Here is a 13078-nt window from a genome sequence, read left to right as displayed (position 1 = left end):
GGATTGCCTGGCAGTGCCTGGAGCAATCTTTTGTTGAGAGGTAATTAGATGTCGTTTCTTTCTCTGTCTTTCCTTTGAAAAACCATGTCCCCAGAAGAACAGCTCGATCCTTTTCATTAGAGCAGTGTTTCTCAACCTGGGGGTTGGGACCCCTAAGGGGGTCACGAAGGGGTGTCAGAGGGGTCACCAAAGACCATAAGAAAACAGTATTTTCTGATGGTCATGGGGATTCCATGTGGGAAGTCTGAGCCAATTCTATCGTTGGTGGAGTTCAGAATGTTCTTTGATTGTAATGAACTATAAATCCCAGCAACTACAACTCCCAAAAGTCAAGGTCTATTTTCCCCAGGCTCCACCAGTGTTCACATTTGCGCATATTGAGTATTTGTGACAAGTTTGGTCCAGATTCACCATTGCATGAGTCCACAGTGTTCTCTGGATATAGGTGAACTACATCCAAACTCAAGGTCAATGCCCACCAAACCCTTCCAGTGTTTTCTGTTGATCATGGGAGTTCTGTGTGGCAAATTAGGTTCAAATCCATCGCTGATGGAGTTCAGAATGCTCTTTGATTATAGGTGAACTATAAATCCCAGCAACGACAACTCCCAAATTACAAAATCAATCCTCCCCCAACCCCGTTAGCATTCACATTTGGGTGTATTGGGTATTTGTGCCCAGTTTGGTCCAGTGAATGAAAATACATCTTGCATATCTGATATTTACATTATGATTTATAACAGTAGTAAAATGACAGGTATCAAGTAGCAACAAAAACAATGTTATGGTTGGGGGTCACCACAACATGAGGGACTGTATTAAGGGGTCACGGCATTAGGAAGGTTGAGAACCACTGCATTAGAAGGTGTTTACAAAAGAATGACAACAAACAGTGGACATCAGATCCCAAGAATGCAATTGCTGAAAGATTTAACAGAGTAATGCTTAAACCAGATTATCTATATATTTACATAAAGACTAGCAGTCCCCTGCCACGCGTTGCTGTGGCCCAGATGGGGGTTCTGTGTGGTAGGTTTGGCCCAATTCCATCGCTGGTGGGGTTTAGAATGCTCTGTGATTGTAGGTGAACTATAAATCCCAGCAACTACAACCACCAAATGTCAAGATTCTATTTTCCCCAAACTCCACCAGTGTTCACATTTGGTCATACCGAGTATTCATGCCAAGTTTGGTCCAGATCCATTATTGTTTGAGTCCACAGTGCTCTCTGGATGTAGGTGAACTACAACTCCAAAACTCAAGGTCAATGCCTTCCGGACCCTTCCAGTTATTTCCCCCCAAACTCCACCGGTGTTCATATTTGGGCATATTGAGTATTTGAGCCAAGTGTGGTCCAAATCCATCATTGTTAGAGTCCACAGTGATCTCTGGATGCAGGTGAACTACAACTCCAAAACCAAAGGACACTGCCCACCAAACCCTTCCAGTATTTTCTGTTGGTAATGGGAGTTCTGTGTGCCAAGTTTGGTTCAATTCCATCATTGGTGGGGTTCAGTGAAAAGCAAGAGAATCATATCAAGAGAGAGAGATGCTTCCTGCTTTCTTTTATAACCGCTGCTTCTCATCATCAGACAGGGACAAAAATGAGCAATGCAACTCTCACCATGACTGTCACATGGTCATGACTCAGCTTCTTTCACATGTCCCTTCAATCACCCACTAACCCTTTAGTAGGTGGGTGACCACATGTCCATTAGAACTGTATTTTCCACCGGTTTAACATTCTTGTCAAACAGTGTATTATGTATCTAACATAAGATTAATGCAGTTTCGCCCCACTTTAACTGCCCTGGCTCAATGCTGGGAGTTGTAGTTTGGTGTGTCACCAGAACTCTCTGGCAGAGAAGGCTCAACCTTATAAAACTACAACTCCCATAAGGGCCAACTGTATATGTGTATAGCTACTGCAAAGAAGGTTGGAAGTAAGCTTGGATGGTGAAGATTGATGTAACGTTGCCAGGTTTTCAAACCAACAATAAAGGACAGTCGAAATTCAGCCTTGTAAAACTATAACTCTCATAAGGGCCAACTGTATATATGTATAGCTACTGCAAAGAAGAGTGGAAGTAAGCTTGGATGGTGAATGAAGATTGGTGTAACGTTGCCAGGTTTTCAAACCAGCAATAAAGGACAGTCGAAATTCAGCCTTGTAAAACTACAACTCCCATAAGGGCCAACTGTATATGTGTATAGCTACTGCAAAGAAGGTTGGAAGTAAGTTTGGATGGTGAAGATTGATGTATTGTTGCCAGGTTTTTAAAACGGCAATAAAGGACAGTCGAAATTCAGCCTTGTAAAACTACAACTCTCATAAGGGCCAACTGTATATGTGTATAGCTACTGCAAAGAAGGTTGGAAGTAAGCTCGGATGGTGAAGATTGATGTAACGTTGCCAGGTTTTCAACCCAACAATAAAGGACAGTCGAAATTCAGCCTTGTAAAACTACAACTCCCATGAGGGCCAACTGTATATGTGTATAGCTACTGAAAAGAAGGTTGGAAGTAAGTTTGGATGGTGAAGATTGATGTAACGTTGCCAGGTTTTCAAACCAGCAATAAAGGACAGTCGAAATTCAGCCTTGTAAAACTACAACTCCCATAAGGGCCAACTGTATATGTGTATAGCTACTGCAAAGAAGGTTGGAAGTAAGTTTGGATGGTGAAGATTGATGTATTGTTGCCAGGTTTTTAAAACGGCAATAAAGGACAGTCGAAATTCAGCCTTGTAAAACTACAACTCTCATAAGGGCCAACTGTATATGTGTATAGCTACTGCAAAGAAGGTTGGAAGTAAGCTCGGATGGTGAAGATTGATGTAACGTTGCCAGGTTTTCAACCCAACAATAAAGGACAGTCGAAATTCAGCCTTGTAAAACTACAACTCCCATGAGGGCCAACTGTATATGTGTATAGCTACTGAAAAGAAGGTTGGAAGTAAGTTTGGATGGTGAAGATTGATGTAACGTTGCCAGGTTTTCAAACCAGCAATAAAGGACAGTCGAAATTCAGCCTTGTAAAACTACAACTCTCATAAGGGCCAACTGTATATGTGTATAGCTACTGCAAAGAAGGTTGGAAGTAAGCTTGGATGGTGAAGATTGATGTAACGTTGCCAGGTTTTCAAACCAACAATAAAGGACAGTCGAAATTCAGCCTTGTAAAACTACAACTCTCATAAGGGCCAACTGTATATGTGTATAGCTACTGAAAAGAAGGTTGGAAGTAAGCTTGGCGAAGATTGATGTAACGTTGCCAGGTTTTCAAACCAGCAATAAAGGACAGTTGAAATTCATGGCTGGCAGTCAAAAACGAATTTTGTGTTCTACCAAAATACCAAAATCTAGAATTCCTAAATAGAACATATTAATCGATCAAACAAACAAATAATTAAATCCTCAAATCTGCGAATGTGTGAGGCCGACCAACCAAGGGCTGGTACGAGCAGTTGATTTGCTAGATTAATCAACTTGAGTGTCAGTCAATTAAGCCAAAGGCTGAACGGAGGCACTGGAAACCCTTTTCTTTTCCCTCCAGCTGCCACATTCAACCGGGGCGTAAACAACCCATGGAGGTTTATTCCGTTTGCAGGGAGAGCAGCAAACAAACAGCCCTTTCTGCTCCCCATGTGCACGTCCAGTGTGCCCTTGCCACACAGTGCCTGGCTGCAATGGGCATCTGTCCAGTGGGCTCAGGCCATTTCCTGAATCTCACACACAGCAGCTTTGGATGTCTTGCAAAATGAGGAAAACAAAAAACCCAAATAGTTTTTACTCCCCCTGCCCCAATCTCTCTCTTCTCCATCCCCATCACTGTCTAAAACCAGCATTGAGCATTCAAGTGTGCAAGGACGGAGCCTGCCCATTTGGAACAGAGGTTTGATCAGTTTTGAATACGGACCCGAAGGATATGGGGCCATTCAGATGGCCATCACAGGGTGAAGGGCGTGTGGGCGTCCTGGCCAGGCATGAATGCCAACTTTGCAGCAATGAATGCTGCCACTGCTAAGGAGGAGAAGGTGGGTTGGATTAAGTGCTATGCGCTCACATCCCAACATTTCCCTTTGCTAGGCGAATTGGGACCTCTTCATAATATGGGATGCAAAGAAATCAAAATGGAGCCATATGAAAGCAAATATATGAACCATTTCTTCTAGTAAAAACTGCTTTCCTGTGCCAACCTCTCCAAAGACGAATGATCCAAAGGGAAGTCCTTACAGCCAGGAAGCAAGGCAACATCGCTTTTTGGTGTCTCCATTTTTTGTCTCAAATCAAAGCAGAGAATACTCTGTATTGAAATACTCTGTATTTCATGGCTGGAATCACTAGGTTCTTGTGGGTTTTTTCAGGCTATATGGCCATGTTCTAGAGGCATTTTTCTCCTGACGTTTCGCCTGCATCTATGGCAAGCATCCTCAGAGGTAGTGAGGTCTGTTGGAATTAGGAAAATGGGTTTATATATCTGTGGAATGACTGGGGTGGGGCAAAGAGCTCTTCTCTGCTGGAGCTAGGTGTGAATGTTTCAACTGACCACCTTCATTAGCATTAGAAGGCCTGGCTGAGCCTGGGGGAATCTTTTGTTGAGAGGTGTTAAGATGTGCCTGGTTGTTTCCTCTCTGCTGTTTTGCTGTTGTAATTTTTGAGTTTTTTAATACTGGTAGCCAGATTTTGTTCATTTTCACTCCAACAACCACCATGTCAGACTACACAGAGAAGCCATTGAAATCCACAAGCATGTGGACAATTTCAACAGAAAGGAAGAGACCATGAAAATGAACAAAATCTGGCTACCAGTATTAAAAAAACTCTAAAATTACAACAGCAAAATAGCAGAGAGGAAACAACCAGGCACATCTTAACACCTCTCAACAAAAGATTCCCCCAGGCTCAGCCAGGCCTTCTAATGCTAATGAAGGTGGTCAGTTGAAACATTCACACCTAGCTCCAGCAGACAAGAGCTCTTTGCCCCACCCCAGTCATTCCACAGATATATAAACCTATTTTCCTAATTCCAACAGACTTCACTACCTCTGAGGATGCTTGCCATAGATACAGGCGAAACGTCAAGAGAAAAATGCCTCTAAAACATGGCCCTATAGCCCGAAAAAACCCACAAGAACCTAGAGAATACTCTATTTCTCTCATCAAGAATCAGTATTATTTACAGCATTTATATTCCACTCTTCTCACCCCAAAGGGGATTCAGGGCAGATCACAGAACACATACATGGCAAACATTCAATGCTGTTAAGCAGACAGGACAGGCAATAGCTAGCTAGAAATATATGCCAGCATTTTTCCCAACTTTGGCATCCTGGAGGTTGTGCTTGATTCCAGCCACAGGGGGGTGCTGTCGCTTCGTCCTCTATGACGAAGAGCCCTTGATCACAAACTTCCTCTTTTCTTTGATGGCTGGCATTTTCTGGTATTTCTTTTTTATGATGGCATAAAATATTTCCTCGATTAAGGGGTTCCTAATTTCCCTACTCACAGCTGTTTTCGAACTGCTTAGGTGGACAGTGAGCTGGGCTGAAGGTCAAGTGCTTACCCCGACCCAGGCTTCGAACTGACAATCTTTTGGTTGGTGTGATCTATTGCTGCTGGTGATTAACCAGCTGTGCTAAAACCTGGTGTGTGTGTATAAATGTAATGTTTGTTTGTGGGATTAACATAACACAAAAACCACTGGACGAATCGACATCAAATTTGGACACAATACATCTATCAGGCCAACGAGTGACCATCACTCATTAAAACACTGAAAAACACAGTGGAAGAGACTTTAAAAGCCAAAAAACCCAAAAAATACACATAACAACGCACGCACAAAACCACACACACACACACATATATGCAAACACACATATATACACATATACACAGACTAGCCCACAGCAATGCATGGCAGGGGACAGCTAGTATACACACACACATAAAGCAATAATATCACAGCAATCGTTGTGCTGTTTATACATAAGTTTGGTTAAGTTTAACTCAAAGATGTTAACCTGGGAGCTCCCGGTGGCACAGTGGGTTAAACCCTTGTGCTGGCAGGTCAGAGGTTCAAATCCGGGGAGAGCACGGATGAGCTCCCTCTGTCAGCTCCAGCTCCCCATGTAAGGACATCAGAGAAACCTCCCACAAGGATGGTAAATCTGCTGAGCTGCTGAACTTGCTGACTGAAAAGTTAGTGGTACAAATCTGGGAAGCGGGGTGAGCTCCCACTGTTAGCCCCAGCTTCTGCCAACCTAGCAATTTGAAAACATGCAAATGTGAGTAGATCAATAGGTACCGCTCTGGTGGGAAGGTAACGGCGCTCCATGCAGTAATTCCGGCCACACGACCTTGGAGGTGTCTATGGACAGCAATGGCTCTTTGGCTGAGAAATGGAGATGAACACCACACCCCAGAGTCGGACACGACTGGACTTAATGTCAGGGGAAAACCTATACCTATACCTTTGGACTATACACCCCATAATCCTTTCCATTAGCCATAAGGGCAGGAGCTTCAAGGATTTGAGGTTGCAAACATCTGAAGGAGCTTCTACTCCTGGGCTCAGTTGGGGCACATTTTTAGATGGCTTATTATCGGGTTAACTAACCATCTGTTCTTAAGAGTATGACCAAATGCTTCTCCATCTTTGTGCATTCAATGTATGTTGTGTTCCCCCGGAGTGACAAAAGAAGGGAGGATGTGGCAAGACCCTTGCTTAGCAACAGTCTGGAAATTTTCTTTAAATCTGGACAAACAACTGTTCCCCGCTCTTGGCTGGGGCTTTCATCCGTAAGCTTTGTCACAGATCTGGGTGAGACTACAATCCTGCGGTCGTTTTCCTTGATAAAAAACATTGGCTCTGCGTCTCGTGCAGGAACTCGGGAGTAAAAACACAAGGCAAAGTTTGCTTAGCCAGGCAGTAACAGGAGCCAAGAATACATTACGAAGTAAACCTCCATTTCCAATCTCTCTGCTTCGGATAAACCCTTGGAGTGGGTAGTAGCTGCTGATCCATTTTCAGTCATTCAGTGTGAATAGTTCAGCCTTTACTAATCAAGTTCCAGCCCAGTTTTGGGATTGAAAACAGCTCTGATGGCATTGGCCTATGATGACCCTCAGCATCTGCCAAATGAAGCAATGGCCTCACTCTACCGCAGTGTATTACCCCTTAATACAGTTCCTCATGTTGTGGTGACCCCTAACCATAAAATTCTTTTTGTTGCCACTTCATAACTGTCATTTTGCTATGTTTATGAATCCAGAATGTAAATATCTGATATGCGGGATGTATTTTCATTCATTGGAACAAATTTTGCACAAATACCCGATATGCCCAGATTTGGGGGGATTGATTTTGTCATTTGGGAGTTGTAGTTGCTGGGATTTATAGTTAGCCTACAATCAAAGTGCATTCTGAACTCCTCCAACAATGGAATTGAACCAAACTTGGCACACAGAACTCCCATGACTGGAAGGGTTTGGTGGGTATTGACCTTGAGTTTTAGAGTTGTAGTTCTCCTACATCCAGAGAGCACTGTGGACTCCAACAATGATAGATCTGGACCAAACTTGGCACAAATACTCAATATGCCCAAATATAGTGGAGTTTGGGGGAAATAGATCTTGGCATTTGGGAGTTGCAGTTGCTGGGATTCATAGTTCACCTACCATCAAAAAGCATTCTGAACCCTACCAACAATGGAATTGAACCAAACTTGGCACACAGAACTCCAATAACCAACAGAAAATACTGGAAGGGTTTGATGGGCAGTGACCTTGAGTTTTGGAGTTGTAGTTCACCTACAGCCAGAGAGCACTGTGGACTCAAACAATGATAGATCTGGACCAAACTTGGCATGAATACTCTCTGGATGTAGGTGAACTGCAACTCCAAAACTCATGGTCAAAGCCTTCCAGTATTTTCTGTTGGTCATGGGAGTTCTGTGTGTCAAGATTGGTTCAATTCCATCGTTGGTGGAGTTCAGAATGCTCTTTGATTGTAGGTGACCTACAAATCCGAGCAACTACAACTCCCAAATGACAAAATCAAACCACCACACCCCCCCCCCCCCACAACCCCACCAGTATTCAAATTTGGGCATATTGGGTATTTGGTCCAGTGAATGAACACGCATCCTGCATATCAGATGTTTACATGACAATTCATAACAGTAGTAAAATTACAGATATGAAGTAGCAACGAAAATAATGTTATGGTTGGGGGTTCTCCACAACATGAGGAACTGTGTTAAGGGGTCGCAGCATTAGAAAGATTGAGAAATGCTGCTTTAAAGCAAAGGACTATTCATCTCCTGCCTGTATCTAAGGGATGGGGAAATCAACTATTTCACTTTCTCCAAAATTAACCGTACCAAGTTCTTTCCAGCCTCAACATGAAAAACGAATTTGCCTATTTGGGTAAATTTTTCAGAAGCTGAAGTGAAACTCAACATGTACAGAGATCAGAAAGTGAACAGAAAAATCTAATAGGTGACATTATTGGAGTTCCCAAACCTCAAGGTTTTGTCTAATGCTTTCACTTGGTCATCTGGGTGAAAGGGAGGAATTTCAGGAGGAGAGCAATGCCTTGAAAAATGTGTACTGTATGTGTTGTGTATGTGTTTCCGTGCTAAAGGAAAACAGCTTTGTGTGGGAAGAAAGGAGAGGGAAGTTGTCGAGGGAAAGTTTTGAACAGATGACTGATGAAGTACCACGCCTCGTGTTTCCCCGCACCACATCTGCTTTCCCATAAACAAAACAAGACATCTGCGTGGTCATATATAGTAATACCCCTTTCCTTTCCTTTCTCTAGTCTATTTTTTGGTGACTCTTGTGGGATTTGAATACCCAACCCCTTTTTCATGGATTGTAAAAACAACTCAGTGTACAATTCAACGTTCATGCAAATACTGCGGTGATGATAAAAGGCCGCACTTAGAAAAGGAACCTTATCCTCTAGATAAACAAAGCAGGTATTGTATTGTAGAAGGCTTTCATGGCTGGAATCACTGGGTCGTTGTAGGTTTTTTCGGGCTATATGGCCATGTTCTAGAGGCATTCTCTCCTGACGTTTCGCCTGCATCTATGGCAAGCATCCTCAGAGGTAGTGAGGTCTGTTGGAACTAGGAAAAAGGGTTTATATGTCTGTGGAATGAAAGGGTGGGTGTTTTCCCACCAAGCAGTTTTGGGGAGTTGCTGTTAAGCTTGGCAGCTCGATTGTCACCCTGGGCCCTGGTTCAGTTGTGCCTTCCTTGTATACACAGTCACACTACTTTTCATTTGCCCAAGACACGCCGAAGCAGGATCCATTGTTCTCTGCAGAGGAGAAGGAAGCCAAGGCACAAAAGAAAGGCAGGATCCCGAAGGGGGTTTCCCAGCCAGGCGCATTGTTGTTCCGCTCACAATAGTTTTTCCTGTTCAATAAGATAACATCCTGTACGGCAATGTGCTCTCTTCTTTTTAATCCACATCCCAGGGGTGTATCTACATTGCAGAATTAAGGCAGTTTGGCACCACTTTAAACAGCCTTGAATGTCACAGAATCACGGGCCACATTCATTCTCCAGAACTTTGGAGGGTTGGACTCCTACCACAGCAAATGATGTAAAAGATAGATAGATAGATAGATAGAGAGACAGACAGATAGATAGAGATACAAGATATAATTTGTTCTATTTTAATATATGTATTTTGTAGAAATATGTTTTGATATATGTATTTTATGTATTGTTTACGAGGATAATGTGTTTTTAGCTATGTTATAACCCAACTCGAATAATAATAATAATAATAATAATAATAATAATAATAATAATGTCACCCTACTGGGATCTGCATGCATTATTTGCCGATACATCACATAGTCCTAGACACTTGGGAAGTGTCCGACGTGTGATCCAATACAACAGCCAGCATAGTGATCTTGTTTGCTGTGCACTAACATGGTTGTGTTTCAAATAACAACAACAACAACAACAATATCAGTTTCCACAAAATGTCTCTAAACATACTCTAGAACAGCATTTCTCAATCTGGAGATCAGGACCCCTGAAGGGGGGTCATGAGGGGGTGTCAGAGGTGTCATCAAATACCATCAGAAAACATATTTCTGATGGTTTTAGGAATCTCTTTGGAAGAAAAGACTGATGATCTCTCCACCTGTCCTTCTCTTCCTTTTTGGAAACAGAAGGCGAATCCTCCCACTAAAAGCCCTCCTCCGCTGTGATTGTCCGGCCACTCAGCCAAGGGGTGGGATGAGTCTGAGACTCCAAGTTGGGAAGGAGTGCAGGCATGCTTGGTGCATGGCAGCATGGTGCACATGTGCGGGCGAGTAAGAGCATGTGTGGTGGGAGGGAGGCTCATGCCAGTGAGTCCCTTCAAGGCATGGGGGTTCTGTGTGGGGAATTTTGGCCCAATTCTATCATTGGTGGAGTTCAGAATGTTCTTTGATTGTAGATGAACTATAAATCCCAGCAACTACAACTCCCAAATGTCAAGGTCTATTTCCCCCAAACTCCACCAGTATTCACATTTGGTCATACTGAGTATTCATGCCAAGTTTGGTCCAGATCCATCATTGTTTGAATCGACAGTGCTGTCTGGATGTAAGTGAACTACAACTCCAAAACTCAAGGACAGTGCCCACCAAACCATTCGAATATTTTCTATTGTTTGAATCCACAGTGCTCTCTGGATGTAGGTGAACTACAGCTCCAAAACTCATTGGTGACGTTCAGAATGCTCTTTGGTTGTAGGCGAACTATAAATCCCAGCAACTACAACTCCCAAATGGCAAAATCAATTTTTGAGTGATGGTCACGCTTTGGGTTAGTAGGTGTCTTGTGGCCAAATTTGGCAGCAATTCTTCCAGTGGTTTGTGAGTTATGTTAATCCCACAAATGAACATTACATTTTTATTTATATAGAAGACTGCATAAAAATGCATGCATTAAGAGAAATGTTCATTAAAATTAAACCACATTTTCATGTGAATGTGAAGTCAAATCTGATCATTTGAAGCCACCTCAATTTAGGATGGGAGAACCGGGAAACTGACGTATGTCTTCTCTCCCTGTTGAATTGCCACTAACAACTGTGTTGTTACAAGTTCATAACATTTCATAACATACAAGTTCATAACATTTCTGCTGTGGAAACTACTACAACTCCACTAACAACTGTGTTGTTAGTGGAGTTGTAGTAGTTTCCACAGCAGAAATGTTATGAACTTGTATTGGTCCAAACTAAACATTTTTTTTAAAAGGACTAAGAAATTCACTGTGACATTTGTCATAAAGCCCCCGTCATAATCCTTTAAGGACACTGAGCGAGTTGACCGGTTATCCACAGGAAGACGATAGAGTTAACTCTTCTCTGCCAAGAGGCAGAATGACGGGTTAAACAAGGCAATAATTTCTTAATTACTAAACAGGAAACATCAGTAAACATTGGAAACCAGCAGCTGGGAAACTCATGCCCAGGAAAACAACTATAACTACGGGCTTTGATTGTTAATGTTCGTAATGGATGCTAGATATTTTGACAGGCACGGATTCAGGCCTTACAGCTCACAGTTTAGCTGGAGCTAAGCGAAAAAACACAACAGAAAGAGGGGGATTTGCACTCAGACCAAGTTAAAAAGCAAGGAAAAAATACATAGTGTTGCTGTGAGTTTTCTGGGCTGGATGGCCATGTTCCAGGAGCATTCTCTCCTGATGTTTCACCCACATCTATTGCAGGCATTCTTAGAGGTTGTGAGTTCTGGATTGTTCTGAATTTTCCTGGCTGTATGGTCATTTTCCAGAAGCATTCTCTCCTGACATTTCTCCTGTAACTATGCCTGGCATCCTCTGAGGCGAAATGTCAGGAGAGAAAGCTTCTAGAACAGGGGTCCTCAAACTAAGGCCCGGGGGCCGGATACGGCCCTCCAAGGTCATTTACCCGGCCCTTGCTCAGGGTCAACCTAAGTCTGAAATGACTTGAAATCACACAACAACAACAACAACAACCCCATCTCATCATCCAAAAAAAGGCACACACTTCTCATTGTAATAATAACAAATTTATACTTGATAAAATTTTCTTCGTTTTAATTATTGTATTGTTTTTAAGTGATTTTTGCACTACCAATAAGATATGTGTAGTGTGTATAAGAATTCATTTATGTTTTTTTCAAATTATATTCCGGCCCTCCAACAGTTTGAGGGACTGTGACCTGGCCCTCTGTTAAAAAGTTTGTGGACCCCTGTTCTAGAATATGGCTATGCAGCCTGGAAAATTCACAACAGCCCAGTGATTCCAGCCATGAAAGCCTTCGACAATATGTTGTGAGTAGGCCTGTCGGTTTTAGTTCGTTAATTCGTTATTTCGTAATTTAATCGTTATTTTTACCATATCCGACGCGATATCAAAACATATTTTCAAACCCGGAAGGGTTTAAAAATATCGAAACAGCAGCCCCATTTTTTTTACGAGCTTCAGCTCGTCCCGTTAATGGGATGGAGGCTGCTGTGCTGCTGGTGCCTGGGAGCCAATCCGGCGCTCCCAAGCACCCCAGCAATGGGGCGGGCGGTGCGAAGGGGCGGCGCGAGCAGCAGCCGGAGCCGATCGGATGGCGCGCGCGCTCCTGCGCCCTCCTCCTCCTCCTCCCCCCCCTCCCGGCACTTCCTGCAACACAGCTGGGAGGAGGAGGAGGAGGAGGAGCGCGCAGGAGCGCGCGCGCCATCCGATCGGCTCCGGCTGCTGCGCGCTCCTCCTCCTCCTCCCAGCTGTGTTGCAGGAAGTGCCGGGAGGGGGGGGAGGAGGAGGAGGGGGGCGCAGCAGCCGGAGCCGATCGGATGGCGCGCGCGCTCCTGCGCCCTCCTCCTCCTCCTCCTCCCCCTCCCGGCACTTCTTAGGTGATGTACGAGCACTCTTTGGCAGAGGAGGCTGAAGACCTTGGGCGGAATTCAAGAGAGAGAAAAAGTATGTCTGAGACTAGATTAAGCAGTTACATACAAAACAAAAGCGTGTAGGTCTCTGGACTACATTTCCCACCGCGCCCTGCGGCTTCTCTGCATGGCTAT

The sequence above is a fragment of the Anolis sagrei genome, chromosome 10 (genome assembly GCF_037176765.1).
Source record: "Anolis sagrei isolate rAnoSag1 chromosome 10, rAnoSag1.mat, whole genome shotgun sequence".
Taxonomy (NCBI): Eukaryota; Metazoa; Chordata; class Lepidosauria; order Squamata; family Dactyloidae; genus Anolis; species Anolis sagrei.
The sequence above is the reverse complement of the archived record's forward strand: the minus strand, read 5'-3'. Positions refer to the sequence as shown.